Raw genomic sequence first — 19,844 nt, forward strand, 5'->3', positions numbered from 1 at the left:
GGATAACATGTATGGATAGCGTACACATTCAAAAGATATGTCTATACATCAGGAGGCAGGCTCAGACGGTGTCAGGCACAGTATGGATTTGACGGCCCAGACTACACAGCGGAGGAGCAGGGAGAGGTAAAGATTGCAAATGCTGGGGCCCTGCCCAAGCAAGGGGGGCCCACTTGTGGGCGTCGGTACTGGCACTGGGCCCCTCATAGTACGGCGGTGTGTCTGACGGCAGGTGTGCACCACCACCGTCAGAGACACTTGATTGCACTATGAGGGACCCTGTGCCAGTGCCCGCGCCCAAGAGTCGGCCTACCCACCTGTCCAGGGCAACGGCACTCGCACGGTGTCGTGCGCTAGGTGGTGACCCCGGCCATGGGGGGGGAGGCTGCACAGTTAGGGAGTTTTAGAAAGTGGCATATGTTGATGTTGGACATTCAGCTGATGCAAAAGGCGAAATAGGTCAAGTCCCAGGAAGAGGTGGACCAAAGCAAGCCATTTTTCTGTCACCCTATGTGTCATCAGGGGAAGGTGGGACAAAATCCTTGGAAACCCATGCATGGTTCATTTTAATGAAGGTTAGATCATCCACATTTTAGGTTGACAGACGGGTCCTTTTTTCTGTCAGGATTGATCCAGCTGCACTGAAGACTCTTTCCGATAGCACACTTGCAGCTGGGCAAGCGAGCTCCTGTAAGGCATATTGGGCCAATTCAGGCCAGGTGTCCAGTTTAGCGGCCCAATAGTCAAAGGGGAATGATCTGTGTGGGAGAACATCGATATGGGAGGAAAAGTAGTTTGTAACCATAGTTGACAACTGCTGTCTCCTGTCACTTTCCATCGATGCTGTATTACCAGTTGTGTGAGCGGTACTTGAAAAATCAGTCCACAACATTGTCATGAAACCCCTGTCTCCAACGCCACTTCTGCTGTGTGCACCATGAACACCTCTGCCAAGCTGCCCCCGGCCCGTACGGCTCGTGTGAGAACCATCACCGCTGCTGTGTGCTGGGAATGCCTCAAGCAACCGATTTACCAGAGTTGCTTGTTTATTAGCCAATATTAGGTCAAGGTTCTCCTGTGGCATGATGTTTTGTAATTTGCCTTTATAGCGTGGATCCAGGATGCTGGCCAACCAGTAGTCGTCATCGTTCATCATTTTGGCAATGCGGGGGTTCCTTTTTAGGATCCGCAAGGCATAATCTGACATGTGGGCCAATGTTCCCGGTGTCAATGATGCACTGCAAGTGCTGGTTGGAGGAGCACTTTCTGGCAAATCCACATCCCTCCAGTCACGCACAAACCCTGTACCAGACCTTGCCACGCCAACATTTTCACTTGCCCTATGAGATGCATCCTCCTCCCCTAAGTAATCATACCCATCATCATCCTCCTCCTCCTCTTCTTCCTCCAACTCGTCCAGGAGAGGTCCCTGAGCAGACAATGGCTGAATGTCATCAAGGATTCCCTCCACCTCTTCCTCCTCGTCAACATTGGCTGCAGACGCCTGCTCCTTAAGGTGCGTCAAAGTTTGCATGAGCAGACGCATAAGTGGGATGCTCATGCTTAGGATGGCGTCGTCTGCGCTTACCAGCCGTGTGCATTCCTCAAAACACTGAAGGACTTTACAGAGGTCTTTCAGCTTCGACCACTGCACACCTGTCAACTCCATGTCTGCTCTCAAAGTGCCTGGCCGTGTATCCTCCCACAAATGCATTATGGCCTGCCTCTGCTCGCACAGCCGCTCCACCATGTGCAAGGTGGAGTTCCACCTTGTTGCAATGTCGATAATGAGGCGGTGGTTGGGAAGGTGGAGCAATCGCTGCAGCTTCTGCATACGAACGGAGTGTACAGGCGACCGGGGGATGTGCTCGCACAGTCTTCGCACCTTATGGAGCAGGGCTGTTAACTCCGGATAATTTTTGTGGAAGCACTGCACCACCAGGTTCAAGGTGTGAGCCAAGCAAGGTATGTGGCTGAGTTTTGAAAGGGCTATGGCTGCCACAAAATTATGGCCGTTATCACTAACTACCTTGCCTGCCTCAAGATGTACACTGCCCAGCCATGACATGTTTGTCGCTTCAAGTACTCGGCCAGCACCTCGGCGGTGTGTCTGTCGCCCAAACACATCATCTGCAACACAGCCTGCTGACGCTTTCCACTAGCTGCTCGATAGGGGGACACCTCGTGTGCAACAGTGGCAGCTGCAGATGGAGTGCTCGTACGACTGCGCTCTGTGGACGAGCTTTCGCTTCAGGAGGAGGAGGAGGAGGAGGAGGAGGGTGGAACGCCTACAGCCAACTGTTTCCTATACCGTGGGCTAGGCAGCACTGTCCCACCACCGCTGTCCCCTGTGGACCCTGCATCCACCACATTAACCCAGTGCGCAGTGATGGACACGTAACGGCCCTGGCCATGCCGACTGGACCATGCATCAGTTGTGAGGTGCACCTTTCCACTCACTGACTGCTTGAGTGCATGGACAATGCGGTCTTTCACATGATGGTGGAGGGCTGGGATGGCTTTGCGAGAGAAGAAGTGGCGACTGGGTAGGTCATAGCGTGGTACTGCATAGGCCATTAGTTCGCGGAAAGCTGCGCTTTCCACCAACCGATAGGGCATCATCTCAAACGAGATTAGTTTGGCAATGTGGGCGTTCAAACCTAGTGTACGCGGATGAGAGACTGAGGACTTTCTTGACCTACTCATAGTGTCTGGGAGGGTGAGCTGGACTTGAGAGCTGCATATGGTGGAAGTAGCGGTGGACAGGGCGGACTGAGAGAGGGTTGATGATGGTGATGGAGTTGGTGTTCTTTCTGATGGCCTAGAATCAGTCTTTCGTTGATATAACAGTGGGATTCCCTGACTGCTGTGGTCTTGCAACGACACCTCAACATTTGCTGCTGTGCTAACCGGTGGGCTTACAGTGGGGGAAACAATGTAGCGTTGCTGACTACCTTCTTTGTGATCAGTCGCACATGTGGCACTTGAGGTTTGGTGTTGTGTCCACGCTTGCAAGTGCATGCTGGTTAAATGTCTAAGCATGCAACTGGTATTCAAATTTTTCAGATTTTTCCCTCGGCTAGAGGTCTTTGCGCACTTCTTACAGATAACCTTGGCCTGATCATGAGGATTTTGTTCAAAAAAGTGCCACACTGCACTCTTCCTACTTTGGCAGACATTTTGTGACCTAGCACGCTGTGATGTTTTGACCCTCTGGACAAGCTGTCCAGCAACTCTTTTGATTTTTGGAACCTGTCTTTGGAGTGCTCCGGGCCTGCCAGATAACAGCTGTTGCGATGTCGATGCCTGCGGCGGATGCTCCTCCTCCTCTTCTGAGCTATTGGCAGCGGCACCCTCTTCCCCCAATGGATGCCAATCTGGGTCAACACCTGGGTCATCCATCACCTCCTCTTCAATGTCATGTGCACCTTCCTCTGTGTCACCGTGTATGGTGGTATAGTGTGCGGGAAGGGGCACCTGAGTCTCATCAGGGTCAGAATCTGGCTCTGTACACTGCGAGGACAATGTAGTGCTCTGAGTGAATGTACCAGCAGAATCATCTATCAGCGGCTGTGCATCAGTGCACTCCATGTCATGTCAAGATTCATCTTGGCCTGGGTAATTCACCATTTCACTTGATAATCCAGGCATGGTATGTGAAAACAGTTCCATGGAGTAATCAGTAGTATGGCCTGCGTCATCCTTCAATCTTGGTTGGGGTGAAGGACACAAGGAAAGGTGTGGTTCATGAACATGAGCCTCCAATGACGACTCAGTGCTTTTACTTTTTACAACTTCAGAAGAGGAGGCGATAGAGCTGGAGGCTGAGTCAGCAATGTAAGACAAAACTTTTTCCTGATGCTCTGGCGTTAAAAGCGGTTTGCCAACTCCTAGAAAACTAAGCCTTCGAAGCCTTATGGAGCCAGACGATGACGCAGGCTCAACACCTCCTGCATTCGGTCCTATTTTGCTTTTGCCACTACCATCAGATCCACCACCAACACCATCATTACCAGCTGCCAACCCCCGCCCAATTCCACAGCCTCTTCCACCAGCCTTCCTCATTTTTGGTAGAAATGTAGACAAAATCCAACAAACTATATAGTAATATAAAACAAGGTACAAGGTGTCTATAGGACAGGGGAGATTTAGATTTTCTGCAGACACTTGTGGACACTGGACACTTGGATTGTGTGAGGCCCACTGAATATCACAGCGCTATGTCACAGGCTCGATGGCACAGGTGTGAAAAAAGTGACTACAGGATAAGGGAGATTTTGAATTTCTGCAGACACTTGTGGACACTGGACACTTGGATTGTGTGAGGCCCACTGAATATCACAGCGCTATGTCACAGGCTCGATGGCACAGGTGTGAAAAAAGTGACTACAGGATAAGGGAGATTTTGAATTTCTGCAGACTCTTGTGGACACTGGACACTTTTGGATTGTGTGAGGCCCACTGAATATCACAGCGCTATGTCACAGGCTCGATGGCACAGGTGTGAAAAAAGTGACTACAGGATAAGGGAGATTTTGAATTTCTGCAGACACTTGTGGACACTGGACACTTGGATTGTGTGAGGCCCACTGAATATCACAGCGCTATGTCACAGGCTCGATGGCACAGGTGTGAAAAAAGTGACTACAGGATAAGGGAGATTTTGAATTTCTGCAGACACTTGTGGACACTGGACACTTTTGGATTGTGTGAGGCCCACTGAATATCAGAGCGCTATGTCACAGGCTCGATGGCACAGGTGTGAAAAAAGTGACTACAGGATAAGGGAGATTTTGAATTTCTGCAGACTCTTGTGGACACTGGACACTTTTGGATTGTGTGAGGCCCACTGAATATCACAGCGCTATGTCACAGGCTCGATGGCACAGGTGTGAAAAAAGTGACTACAGGATAAGGGAGATTTTGAATTTCTGCAGACACTTGTGGACACTGGACACTTGGATTGTGTGAGGCCCACTGAATAACACAGCACTATGTCACAGGCTCGATGGCACAGGTGTGAAAAAAGTGACTACAGGATAAGGGAGATTTTGAATTTCTGCAGACACTTGTGGACACTGGACACTTTTGGATTGTGTGAGGCCCACTGAATATCAGAGCGCTATGTCACAGGCTCGATGGCACAGGTGTGAAAAAAGTGACTACAGGATAAGGGAGATTTTGAATTTCTGCTGACACTTGTGGACACTGGACACTTTTGGATTGTGTGAGGCCCACTGAATATCAGAGCGCTATGTCACAGGCTCGATGGCACAGGTGTGAAAAAAGTGACTACAGGATAAGGGAGATTTTGAATTTCTGCAGACACTTGTGGACACTGGACACTTTTGGATTGTGTGAGGCCCACTGAATATCACAGCGCTGTGTCACAGGCTCGATGGCACAGGTGTGAAAAAAGTGACTACAGGATAAGGGAGATTTTGAATTTCTGCAGACACTTGTGGACACTGGACACTTGGATTGTGTGAGGCCCACTGAATATCACAGCGCTATGTCACAGGCTCGATGGCACAGGTGTGAAAAAAGTGACTACAGGATAAGGGAGATTTTGAATTTCTGCAGACACTTGTGGACACTGGACACTTTTGGATTGTGTGAGGCCCACTGAATATCACAGCGTTATGTCACAGGCTCGATGGCACAGGTGTGAAAAAAGTGACTACAGGATAAGGGAGATTTTGAATTTCTGCAGACACTTGTGGACACTGGACACTTGGACTGTGTGAGGCCCACTGAATATCACAGCGCTATGTCACAGGCTCGATGGCACAGGTGTGAAAAAAGTGACTACAGGATAAGGGAGATTTTGAATTTCTGCAGACACTTGTGGACACTGGACACTTTTGGATTGTGTGAGGCCCACTGAATATCACAGCGCTATGTACAGGCTCGATGGCACAGGTGTGAAAAAAGTGACTACAGGATAAGGGAGATTTTGAATTTCTGCAGACACTTGTGGACACTGGACACTTGGATTGTGTGAGGCCCACTGAATATCAGAGCGCTATGTCACAGGCTCGATGGCACAGGTGTGAAAAAAGTGAATTGTAGAATTGGGCAGAATAGGAATCTCCCTAGTGTGTAGGTCTGTAAGAACGGAACAAGTCCTCCACTTATCCTTCCACAGTAACACACAGATAGCTTCACTGTGGCTGTGATAACAGCCGTTACACAGTACTGTGTGAGGAGCGTACACCGCTGTATGGTGTGAATAAATGCACGCTCAGTACCTTAGCAGGACAAAAAAAAAAATTGGGATTGCTTTTAAAAAAGCAGTTTGCAGAGCAGTGGGGAAACAGCAATGCAGCTGTCAGGAAGCCTTAGAAGGCAGCCTAACAACCAACACCGCTGATCCACCACAATATAGCCTCCCCTTGCACTGCACACACAGTGACTGGTGTGTTGTACAGGCAAAATCGCTAGCAGCAGAAGCAGTTTTTTTGTCTTCTTCCCTGCCTAACGCTCTCCCTACAGAATCAGCAACCTCTCCCTATGCTAAGATCGGCAGAAGTAAGATGGCGGTCGGCGTGCACGCCCTTTTATAACCCCTGTGACGCCCACCAAAGCAAGCCAATCACTTGCATTCCCTTCTGAAAGATGGTGGCGACCCCTGCCTATGTCATCACGTTGCCCACAGTGTCCGTGGATCCTAATTGGCTGAAAAAGAGCGCTAAACAAACTTTTGAAACGTGACTTTGGCGCGTAAGTCGCCGACCTCGTGGCCAACCTCATCCTAGGGTCGGGTTTCGTTTCATGAAACCCGACTTTGCCAAGAGTCGGCGACTTTTGAAATTGTTCGACCCGTTTCGCTCAACTCTACTCATTAATGTACACTCTGCCCTCTATCTTGGCTGAAAAAAAAATGTAAAAATATTTGCAAATTTGTTAAAAAAAACTGAAATATCACATGGTCATAAGTTTTCAGACCCTTTGCTCACTCAGTCACATGCTGTCCATTTCCTTGTGATCCTCCTTGAGACGGTTCTACTCTTTCATTGGAGTCCAGCTGTGTTTAATTAAACTGATAGGACTTAATTTGTAAAGGCACACACGTGTTTTTATATGACCTCACAGCTCACAGTGCTTGTCAGACCAAATGAGAATCATGAGGTTAAAGGAACTGACCAAAGAGCTCAGAGAGAATTGTGGCAAGGCATAGAACTGACCAAGGTTACAAATGAATTTCAACAGTACTCAAGGTTACTAAGAGCTCAATGGCCTCCATAGTCCTTAAATGGAAGAAGTTTGGGACCACCAGAAGTCTTCCTAGACCTGGCCATCCAGCCAAACTGAGCAATTATGGGAGAAGAGCCTTGATGAGAGATGTAAAGAAGAACCCCAAGATCACTGTGGCTGAGCTCGACAGATGCAGTAGGGAGATGAGAGAAAGTTCCACAAAGTTAACTATCACTGCAGCTCTCCACCAGTCTGGCCGTTATGGTAGAGTGACCCGACAGAAGCTTCTCCTCAGTGCAAGACATTTGAAAGCCTGCATAGAGTTTGCTAAAAAACACATGAAGAAGCCCCAGACTATGAGAAATAAGATTCTCTGGTCTGATGAAATGAAGATAGAACTTTTTAGTGATAATTCTAAGTGGTATGTGTGGAGAAAGCCAGTGCACATTTCCTGCCCAATACAATCCCAACAGTGAAACATGGTGGTGGCAGCATCATGCTATGGGGGTGTTTTTCAGCTCCAGAGACAGGATGACTGGTTGCAATTGAAGGAAACATGAAGTACAGAGATATCCTGGATGAAAACCTCTTCCGGAGTGCTCTGGACCTTAGACTTAGCCGAAGGTTCACCATCCAACAAGACAATGACCCTAAGCACAGAGCTAAAATAACAAAGGAGTGGCTTCAGAACAACTCTGTGACCATTCTTGACTGGCTCAGCCGGAGCCCTGACCTAAACCCAATTGAGCATCTCTGGAGAGACCTGAAAATGGCTGTCCACCAACGTACACCATCCAACCTGACAGAACTGGAGAGGATCTACAAGGAAGAATGGCAGAGGATCCCCAAATCCAGGTGTGAAGAGCTTGTTGCATCATTCCCAAGAAGACTCAAGGCTGTACTAGCTCAAAAGGGTGCTTCTACTCACTACTGCGCAAAGGGTCTGAATACTTATGACTTGTGATATTTCAGTTTTTCTTTTTTAATAAATTTGCAAAAATTTCTACATTTCTCTTTTTTTCAGTCAAGATGGGGTGCAGAGTGTACATTAATGAGAAAAAAATGAACTTTTTTGAATTTACCAAATGGCTGCAATGAAACAAAGAGTGAAAAATGTAAAGGGGTCTGAATACTTTCTGTACCCACTGTATGTAACAGAAAATACTCAGAATTGACACCATTTTAATAACTGTACCTCTCAAAGTCCTCAAACCACATTCAAGAAGTTTATTAATCCTTCAGGTGCTTCACAGGAATTAATGGAAGGTGTAAGGAAAAAATAATAATTTTATTTTTTTTAGAAAAATGTTACTTTAGACCCCAATTTTTTACCTTCACAAGGGTAACAAGAAAACTTGAATGCCAAAATTTGTTGTATAGTTTTTCCTGAGCATACTGATACCCCATATGTGGGAGAAAACTACTGTTTGAGTGCACGGTATGGCTCACCTTTTGACTTTTTGAAAGCAATAAAGGCTGGAGGTGAGAGCGAACCCCTTGTCACATTTTGAGAGCCCCTGATGTGCCTAAACAGTGGTAACCCCCAAAAATTGACCACATTCCGGATATTAGACCCCTCAAGGAATGTATCTAAATGTGTGATGAGGAACTTGAACCCCCAAATGTTTCACAGACGTTTATAATGTAGAACCGTGAAAATAAAAAATCTAATTTTTTTCCACAAAAATTTTATTTTATCCCCAAATTTTGCATTCTCACAAGGGTAACAGGGAAAAAAGGACCACTCAATTTGTTGTGCAATTTCTTCTGAGTAAATGAATGCCCCATGTGTGGTGAAAAACTACTGTTTATGTGCACTGCAGATCTCCGAAGGGATGGAGCGCTATTTGACATTTTCACTTCAAAATTTGCTGGAATCATTAGCGGATGCCATGTCACATTTAGAGAGCCCCTGATGTATCTTATTAGTGGAAAAACCCCACAAGTGACTCCATTTTGGAAACTAGACCCATCAAGGAACGTATCTAGATGTGTGGTGAGCACTTTGAAGCCACAGATGCTGCACAGAAGTTTATAAAGTTAGACTGTGAAAATGAAAAAATACATTTTTCCCACTAAAATGTTGGTTTTGGTGCAAAATTTTCATTTTCACAAGCATTGCAGAACAAAGCAGACCATATAATTTGATGTGCAATTTCTCCTGAGTACATTGATACCTAAAATGTGGTTGAAAATTACTTTTGAGGGACAGTGCAAAGCTCAGAAGGGAAGAAGCACCATATTGGAGATTAGATTTTGCTGGAATGGTTTGAAGGTGTCATGTCAGGGGCAGAGCCCCTGATGTGGCAAAACACCTTAAATTCCTCATAAGTGACATCATTTTACAAAGTACACCTCTCAATGAATTCATCTAGATGTGCAATTAGCATAATGACATCACATACGCCTCACAGAATTTTATTCAATTGGTCATTGAAGAAAGAATAATTACATTTTTACTGCTAAAATGTTGTTTTTGCCCCAATTTTGTAATTTTTCTAAGGGCTAATTGGAAAAAATGGACCTCTCAGTTTGTTGTGAAATTTTTATGAGTATGCCAATATCCTGCCTGTAATCAGAAACTACATTTGAGGCACAGTACAAAACTCAGAAGAGAAGGAGTGCCATTTTCTAGTGCAGAGAGTATTGTTATAGTTTGAGGGTACAATGAGAGACTGGACTTTGAGAGGCCTATACATTGGAAATTCCCCAAGGTGATACCATTTTAAAAACCACACCCCTCAAAGTGGACAACACAGTTTGTTACCAACTTTCTTATGAGTGCAATCATACCCCACAAATAGTCAAAACGTTCTGTTTGGACAAATGGCTGGGATCAGGACTCGAGCACTCGTGATACTCTGTGCATACCCAAGTGTTGTGAGTTCATTCTCCCCTTCACCTTTGATGTCTGATGAACTCCCTCTGCTGGTGAAGAGAGGTAGTGAAATTGATTGGGATGGGAAGAACCTGTCATCTGAACTGGCGGAGTGTGATTGGACATCTGGAATTTCTGAGTGGATATAAGGCAGCCGACGCCCTGCAGGGCTCTGAGCTCTTGCATCCAGCTTAGTTCCTGTCTACTAAAAGCTAAGTTTTTGCCTTGCTATTATTCCATGAGATTTTGTCTGGTTTCCTTAGTGTTTGTTTTCAGCCAGTCCTGGTTGGGACTGGCTGAATTCCATTTTTGTCTCTGATCAGTTGATCTCTTTGCTCTGTTTTCAGAATATACCTGAGTGCTGATATAGTGATTTTGAAGTCTAGCGACTTCAGGGCCCTTTTCCCTATTAGACGGTTGGGACATTTTTGGTAGGGTTTTTTGCGGATTGCAGCCAGCATCTTTTCTGTCCTGTCCTATCTAGTTAGTTGGGCCCCATCGTTTGCTCAGCCTGTCTTTCTGTCTGTGTTTGTGTTTTCATCTGTTTTCACCGACAATACATGTTGGGAGATGTCTATTGCTTTGGGGTCTGCTCTGGGGCAGTTTAGATTTCCCCTTTCCTTCTTTAGGCTTATGTAGTTCTCCGGCTGTGACGAGGGGTCTAGGGCTCCGTAGGAACCCCCCACGGCTACTGTTAGTTGTGGTGTATAGGATCAGGGGTCTGCAATCCGATAGCTACCAACCTCTCCGGTTTTCTGGACTTAGCTTGTATTTTTGTTTTCTCCTCCTCCGGTGACTCATTCATAACACCCAAGCACCTCGAGGCAAACGTGAGAAACAAGCACTTGGGCTCAACCCTAATCATATCTAGAGATGAGCGAACCTTTCAAGGTTCAATTCGGATCTGCGAATGCCCCGATGTTCGGCAAACATATTTGCCGAACGGTTAAACAAACATACCCGAACTCCATTGACTTTAATGGGAGGCAAAACCAAATTCATAGGCAACAACTTTGGTGGGGGGGTCAAAAAGTTGCCAAAACAGCTCAAATTTGGGTCAGACATCAGAAAAAGTGGCATCAATTGACCCATCAATTGCACTCTAAATAATTTTACAAAAAGACACAATGTAGCCCCCACAAGAATAGAGGGGTCCTCCTCATGCCATATTTTTTAATTATTTAAATTAATAATTTAAAAAAAGCATGGGGTCCTCACCATTTTTGACAAGCAACCAAGCTAAAACAGACAGCTGGGGGCTGTAGTCTCATGCTGGTAAGGGGCCATGGATATTAGTTCCCCCAGCCTAAAAATAGCAGCCCGCAGCTGCCCCAGAAAAGTCACTCCTTTTGAATGTACCAATTCTGGTGCTTTCCCTGGCTCTTACCACTTGCCCTGTGAGGGTGGCAAGTGGGGTTCATATTTCTGGGGTTTATGTCACCTTTGTATTTTCCGGAAACATCAAGCCCATGGGTTAATGATGGAGAGGCGTCTATAAGATGCCTGTTCATTACTAATTCTACAGTTATAGTGTAAATAAACACAGCCAGAATAATGTCTTTTAATTTAAAAAATGACACAGACTCCATTAATCCCTTTTTGACCACTGACGGGATAGTACGTCAGCGGTCAGACTCCCCTGCTTTGAGGTGGGCTCCATCGATGAGCTCACCTCAAAGCCGCAACATGTCAGCTGTTATAAACAGCTGACATATGCCTGCAATAGGCGCAAATGGAATCGCGATCCACTCGTGGCTATTAACTAGTTAAATACCACTGCCAAATGCTGACAGAGGGCATTTATCTACTGCTTCCGGCAGCCAGGGCCGGAAGTGAGCGCATTGCCGACCCCGTCACATGATTGGGGGTCGTTGATGCGTTGCGTTGACAACCAGAAGTCTCATAAAGACCTCTATGGTTGGTGCAGGCACATCGCTATGAGCGCCGCCCGGTGTTCGACGCTCATAGTAATGCAGTAAATCTGCTACATATGAGCAATCTGCTTGATGGTATTGGAAAATTACGTATTTTTTTATTTTTAGCAAACTTTGGAATTTTTTTCACCACTTAGATAAAAGAGAAAATAGACATGTTTGGTGTCTATGAACTTGTAATGACCTGGAGAATCATAATGGTAGGTCAGTTTTAGCATTTAGTGAACCTAGCAAAAAAAGCCAAGCAAAATACAAGTGTGGAATTGCACTGTTTTTTGCAATTTCACTGCACTTGGAACGCTAAAACCAATGATGATGTTCAAAAGTACAACTCATCCCGCAAAAAATAAGCCCTCAAATGGCCATATTGACGGAAAAATAAAAAAGTAATAGCTCTGGAAAGAAGGAGAGCGAAAAATGAAACCGAAAAATCAAAAAAGCTCCGGCCATCAAGGGGTTAATGAATCTAAATTAAACCATACTCACATCATCAACCATTAGACTGAAGCCATCAAACACATGCAGGAGGCAGTGATTTGAGCTGTCTTCACTTCAGCACCCGACGCTGAGGAACAGCGCAAACAGTATGACTGATTCCCAGGCACCGGTATTTGTCACACTCATGACACATGGATGTCATCCATGTGTCATCAGTGTGCACATGTGTGGGACATTTTGCAGCCCATGTCGCTCTCGGAAACGCTGACATCTCAAAGAGCCCATAGTGAACTCAGTCATTTACCGAACTTTGAGACTGGCAAATTTGAGACTGGCAAACATTATCCAAACAAGTTCGATCATCTCTAATCATATTATTATTATTATTATTTTTAAACTTTTGAAAAAACTCTAACCCAACCCCTAAGCCCAACCCTAACAGTAAGCCCAACCATAACCCTAACCCTATAAGCCCAACACTTACCTTAATGGCAAAGAATGAAAAGAATAAATATTTTAAAATAAAAAAATTAGTCTGACTAAGACAATGACATACTAAGTATTGTCTTTTGATCACTGTGATAGGGTGTTTTAAAGTGATCATAAAGAACCAATAGAAAAAAAGTGGGTGCACTATGCATGTGCCTGCTATTTTTTTCACAAAGAGGAGGCAGGGGGTCATGGGACAGATCAGAATAGTCTAGTGGATGGCAAAGGTACTGGGGTAGGCCTTAGGACATCATTTCTCTCTTTTTTTTATGTGATAGCCATTAATCATTGAATTACGGAGATCAGGTGATTTGTGACTAAAAAATCTGGCCCTGTTTGCATTCTCCAGTGTCTTAGTTACCCCATGTAGATGAAATCCCAGAGATTTTTGGACACTGGAGGGCGCAATATTCTTACTCCCTCATTGCAATTTTAAAACGGTAACAAGGGAGTAAGGCCCCTTAGTGATCGCTTTTTTAATGCGTATTGGTGGTCGTAAAAGAGTTAATGCTACAATGCATTAGCTCAATAATCATTTAGTATTTATTAATTCATTTGACTCACTCTGTGCCTGCAGAATGTATTTCTATGACTCCTCTAAGTAATTATTTATTTTATTTGGTCTATACACAAAGCATTAATTTGTTTAACTTGGTTTATGCACAAAGTATTTATTTATTTATGTTTGTTTGCAAAGTATGTATTTATATGACTTGTCAAATATTGATCTAAAAACAATGGGGCATAATTATAGATGTAGTCTAGACTAGACTGTCTTAACCCATTCACACCATGGTTAATTTCAGTTTTTGCACTTTTGTATTAATTTCTTCTTCTTCCAAGAGTTATAATTGTGTATTATTTTACCATGTATAAAGTTATAGGAGGCTTTTTTATACAATATGTGATGGACTTAAATGGTGATTAAATTGTAATTCTTACATTGTTTTCAGCTTGTTTTATTGTGTTCATTGTTAAGTATAAATTACTTGGCAACATATTACTTCAGGTCAGCATAATTACGGTGATACCAAAATTGTAAAGCTTAAGAAATTTGTAAAAATTATTTGGTCTGTGTATTCAGACACCCGTGTTTTATTATTTTTCTATAGTTACAAGATATGCTGCGTTAGTTTTTATGACTTAATGTGTCACTCAATTTTGACCTTTACTTAGGAATAAATTCTTGGACTTTCAAGTGCGCTGTAAGAATTTATTCCTAAGTAACTGTGTTGCGGTTCCGCTGTGGACCGTTGGACCTACAGCAGGCTGACATACTATACAGGCTTTACTTTTTCTTTGAAAAGGTGAGTATAAATACTCTAATTATTTATACGTTTTACCCAGATAAGACCCTATTGCGCTCTTGTCTCAACCTTTTAGCTATACAATTACTCAATTTTGACCTTAAAACACGTGGGTTCTAGGGTTGATTTTTCAAACAATAGGTGATGTAGGAAAGCAAACAATTATGCCATTAGATAGACATCATGCCATATAAAATAGTGTGTAAACTCACTTCTTGGCAAAAAAAAAGGCGCTGCTTTGTTGCTGGAAGAAACTGGCTTGGAGGGAGAGATCAGTAGATGCAGATTGCGGCACTACCTTGCTGGCACTGAGATTGCTCCGCACTCCTGCTGGAACTGACCGGCATGCAGAGAGGTCAGTGGGTGCACAGTGCGGCGAGTCCATTCTGTGGCAGTATGGAGCTGGGTTTGCACTGTTGAGGGGTATGCACTGCAGAGCTAGGAGCACTCCAGCCAATAGCGCTCCTGGATGCCCGGCAGAAAAATGGTGGTTGGTGCAACGAGATGGTGTGTGACGTTACAAAACAATATGGACGCCATCAAGGACCAAAAAGCCAACTGACGCATTTTGAGGAGTGCAAGGCTCCTCTTCCTCAGGGTGTCTGTACATCTCAATGCAGACCATGGTTTTATAGGTTGCTGATCCGCCCCCTTAATCTCTCCAAGCATTGGGCAATTAGGTAACGCTACTCTACTTCATCTCATCCACAGTTAATGTTGACATGTGAACAATATGGAGTCTTTATATTTTTATACTTAAACATTTTACTTTGAATATAGGCAATATGTAAAAAACACAAAAAAATGTATAAAAATATATAAAATGTGCACTAACTTTATTTAGATTTTATAAAAAGGCTAAAAGGAGAATATGGTGTAAAGTAAAAATATGTTACCTATATTTGAAAGAAGATGTTTTTAAAAATGATATGGAATAAAATGCCAAACAGTCCGAGTGTTTATGCATGTATACACACATGACACCGCATGTGTATACATACGTACACACACACACACTCCGGAACAAATAAACTAATTTTTATATAATAGCTCACAATTATGGATGTATTATTTCAAAGTTGAAGAAGAAAATAGAGAGAAATAATTAACCCCTTAGCGACAGAGCCAGTTTGCAGCTTAATGACCATGCCAATTTTTACAATTCTGACCACTGTCACTTTATGAGGTTATAACTCTGGAACGCTTTAATGGATCCCGCTGATTCTGAGATTGTTTTTTCATGACATATTGTACTTCATGCTAGTGGTAAAATTTCTTCGATAAGTCTTGTGTTTATTTATGAAAAAAAACGGAAATATGGTAAAAATTTTGAAAATTTTGCAATTTTAAAATTTTAAATTTTTATGCCCTTAAATCAGAGAGATGTGTCACCCAAATTTCTTAATAAATAACATTTCCCACATGTCTACTTTACATCAGCACAATTTTGGAACCAAAATTTCTTTTTTTAGGAAGTTATAAGGGTTAAAAGTTAACCAGCGATTTCTCATTTTTTCAACAAAATTTACAAAACCATTTTTTTTAGGGACCACATCATATTTAAAGTCATTTTGAGGGGTGTACATGACAGAAAATACCCAAAAGTGGCATCATTCTAAAAACTAGACTCCTCAAGGTGCTCAAAACAACATTAAAGAAGATTATTAACCCTTTACGTGCTCCACAGGAACTAAAGCAATGTGGAAGGAAAAAATTAACATTTAACTTTTTTTTGCAAAAAATTTACTTTAGAACCAATTTTTTTTATTTTCACAAGTGTTAAAAGAGAAAATCAACCACAAAATTTGTTGTACAATTTCTCCTGAATACGCCGATACCCTATATGTGGGGGTAAACCACTTTTTCAGCACGCGGCAGAGCTCGCAGAGCCCTTAATGTGCCTAAACAGTGGAAACCTCCAACAAGTCACCCCATTTTGGAAACTAGACCCCTTAAGGAACTTATCTAGATGTGTGGTGAGCACTTTGAACCTTCAAGTGCTTCACAGAAGTTTATAACGTAGAGCCATGAAAATAAAAAAATCATTTTTTCCACAAAAATGATCTTTTCACCCCCAAATTTTATTTTTGCAAGGGTAACAGGAGAAATCATACCCCCACAGTTGTTGTGCGATTTGTCCTGATTATGCTGATACCCCATATGTGGGGGGAACCACTGTTTGGGCTCATGGGAGAGCTTGAAAGGGAAGGAGTGCCATTTTGGAATGCAAACTTTGATTGAATGGTCTGCGGGCATCATGTTGCGTTTTCAGGGCCCCTGATGGGCCTAAACAGTGGAAACCCCCAACAAGTGACCCCGTTTTGGAAACTAGACCCATTAAGGAACTTATGTAGATGTGTGGTGAGCACTTTGAACCCCCAAGCGTTCACAGAAGTTTATAAACGCAGAGCCGTGAAAATAAAAAGTATTTTTTATTTCCACAAAAGTGATTTTTTAGACCCCAATTTTTAGACCCCCAAAGTTGGTAAATAGTGGAAACCCCTCAATTCTTGCTCCAACCCTAACCCCAACACACCCCTAACCCTAATCCCAACTGTAACCCTAATCCCAACACTAATCCCTAATCCTAATTCTAACCCTAATCCTAGTTTGCCCTAACCCTAATTCTAACCCTAGCCCCAACCGTAACCCTAGCCCTAACCCTAACCCTAGCCCTAGCCCTAACACTAGCCCCAACCCTAGACTTAACCCTAGCCCTAGCCCTATCCCTAGCCCTAATGGAAAACTGAAAAAAAATATTTTCTTTATTTCGTTATGTTGGCCTAACTAAGGGGGTGATAAATGGGGGGGGTTTGTACTATTTTTTTTTATTTTGATCACTATGATAGTTTATCATAATGATCAAAATGAATGAATGGAATCTGCCAGCCAGAGCCGGCAGATTCCCGGTGGGCGCACTGCACATGCGCCCCCCATTTTCTTCCGGATCCAAGATGGCGGCGCCCACCGCCGGCGGGACGTGGGACCACCGGGAGGGGACCCTGGACCACGGAGAGGTACCGGGGGGGACCGGGGACCCTAGTTCTCTCTCCTCTGATGTGCGATCACATCAGAGGAAAGAGAAATTTAATGCAAAATCGCGGCTTTTTTTGCGGTCACCGTTATAGGGTTAATAACGGCGATCGCAAAAGCGGGGTTGGTAAAAACCAACCGATTCATGTTCTCTGGGGTCTCGGCTACCCCCGGCTGCCGAGACCCCAGAGAAAATCCGACACTGGGGGGCGCTATTCACTTTCTCCACAGCGCCGTGAATTAGCGGCGCTGTGGTTTATGTACACTCAACTACCGCCGTTTAAAGGCGTATCGGCGGTCGCTAAGGGGTTAAATAAAAATTAATTCCCCCCTAGAAAATTATTTTTTGCTTTTTGATAATGTATAAAAATAATGATTCTAATACTTTTACTGATTTTGTTTTAAAGTCCAGTTCAGTCATAGATTTGTGTCCCATAGAGTTACAATGTATACAATATTATTGCACCTGACCTGCCCTCTTTGTTATAAATAAGCTTCATTTCAGCAGTTACATAGTTACTCAATGTTGTTATGAAAGAGCTTATTAACTTGGCTGCAATTTCATCCTAGTTATTCTTGCTCTTGCCAGCTGGCTAAAAATAATTCACAACCAAATCAATTAATTTAAAAAGTTTCCACATCTGTTCGGCTTGTAGGCTATGCCATAGTGCGGTAGGAAAACTACTGGTTCATGAGAATGGCTTGTATCGATTATATTAAATGGAGTATTGTATTGAATCATGCACATTATATGTATATGTTTACAATTTTAAAGATTAATAAAAAAGTAAAGATTAAATACTTATCAATTTAGAAATCAAATGTACTGTATATGCTCGTGTATAAGTCGAGATATTCAGTCCATTTTTTGGGGCTGAAAGTCCCCCTCTCGACTTATACATGAGTCATATACCTGGGGGTTGGTGGGGGAGGGAGAGCGGGGGGTGTCAGATCATACTGACCCCCTGACACGTCTCTGCAGGCCCCCCCGCTTCTCTCACAGTCTCCCTTCCTTCAGCGGTCACGTGGTACAGCTCATTAAACTCATGAATATGCGTATATTCATGAGTTTAATGAGTGGTACCATGTGACCGCTGAAGGAAGGCAGACCATGGGAGAAGAGGGGGGGCTGCAGAGACTACGCCAGGAGGGGGTAAGTATATCCAATATTCACCTGTCCCTGGTCCATTGCTGCTTGCTGCTGCCTGCTGCGTCCTGTGTCAGTGACGTTTAGGCAGCAGAGGGCACGATGACATGGTTAGTGTGTGCCGCATCCTCTGCTGCCTAATCAGTCACTGACAGAAGACGCAGCAGGCAGCAGCAAGCAGCGATGGACCGGGTACAGGTGAACATCTCAGGTGCCGGGCCCTGAGCGAGCGGCGACACCGGCACCTGTCCCCCACACCTCGTCTGGTTGGCCATTAACTGTTCTGTAGATTTCTGGCATTTCAAGTTATAAGACCTTAGTCATAAGATCACTAAAAAGACTAGAAAAGTTCCATTCAGCAAGAATAAGCACTGAGAACAGGCAGAGAGAACTGCAAGAATAAGCACTGAGAACAGACAGAGAGAACTGGCTCTATAGACTATGACCTTGATTCATTAAGCCTGGTGCTATGCACTCTTCATAGACAGTTCCACTGAAGTACAGTGGTATGTAAAAGTTTGGGCACCCATGGCCATTATTACTGTTATTGTCAACAATTAAGCAAGTTGGAGATGAAGTGATCTCTAAAAGACCTAAAGTTAAAGATGACAAATTTGTGCTTTATGAAAAAAAAATATATTGCCATTTTTTACATTTTAGAAATTACAAAAGGGAAAATTAGCAGATGCGAAAGTTTGTGCACCCTGCATGGTGTGTAGTTAGTAGCACCACTGTTTAAAAGTATCCAGTGAAGAGACTATCAATTTTTGTTTAAGTATTTTTCATCCATTCTTCTTTGGAAAATTCTTCCAGTTCTGTGAGATTCCTGGGTCATCTTTCATGCACTGCTATTTTGAAGTCTAGATACAGATTTTCAATGATGGTAAGATTGGGGGACTGAGGGCTATTGTAAACTCTCCAGCTGGTGGCTTTTGAGGTAGTCTATTGTGAATGTCGATGTGCGTTAAGAATTATTATCCATTTGTAGAAGCCAAGCCATCCTCTTTACAGCTTAAGCATTTTTACAGATGGTGGTATGTTCTCATCAAGACTTCTTTTACATTTAATTGATACCATTCTTCCCTCTACCCATCAAATGGTCCCCATTTGCTGCAACACAACCCTAAAGCATGATTGATTAAGCCTCATGCTTAATGGTTTGTGAGATGTTCTTTTCCTGAAATTTTGTGCCCTTTGTCTCCACACATACTTTTGATCATTGTAACCTAAGAGTTCTATTTTAACCTCATAGGTCCACAGGACTTGTTTCCTTCTTTTGCAGAAGAAAGCAGGACTGCTTTTCTTCTGGTCACTCTTCCATATTTTTGCAGGGGTCTTTAAAGAGTAGAACAATGTACCCCAATAGAGTTGAGCGAAACGGGTCGAAAAAATTCAAAAGTCGCCGACTTTTGGCAAAGTCG

The sequence above is a fragment of the Dendrobates tinctorius genome, unplaced genomic scaffold (genome assembly GCF_039654945.1).
Source record: "Dendrobates tinctorius isolate UK_male_01 unplaced genomic scaffold, ASM3965494v1 ptg000105l, whole genome shotgun sequence".
NCBI lineage: Eukaryota > Metazoa > Chordata > Amphibia > Anura > Dendrobatidae > Dendrobates > Dendrobates tinctorius.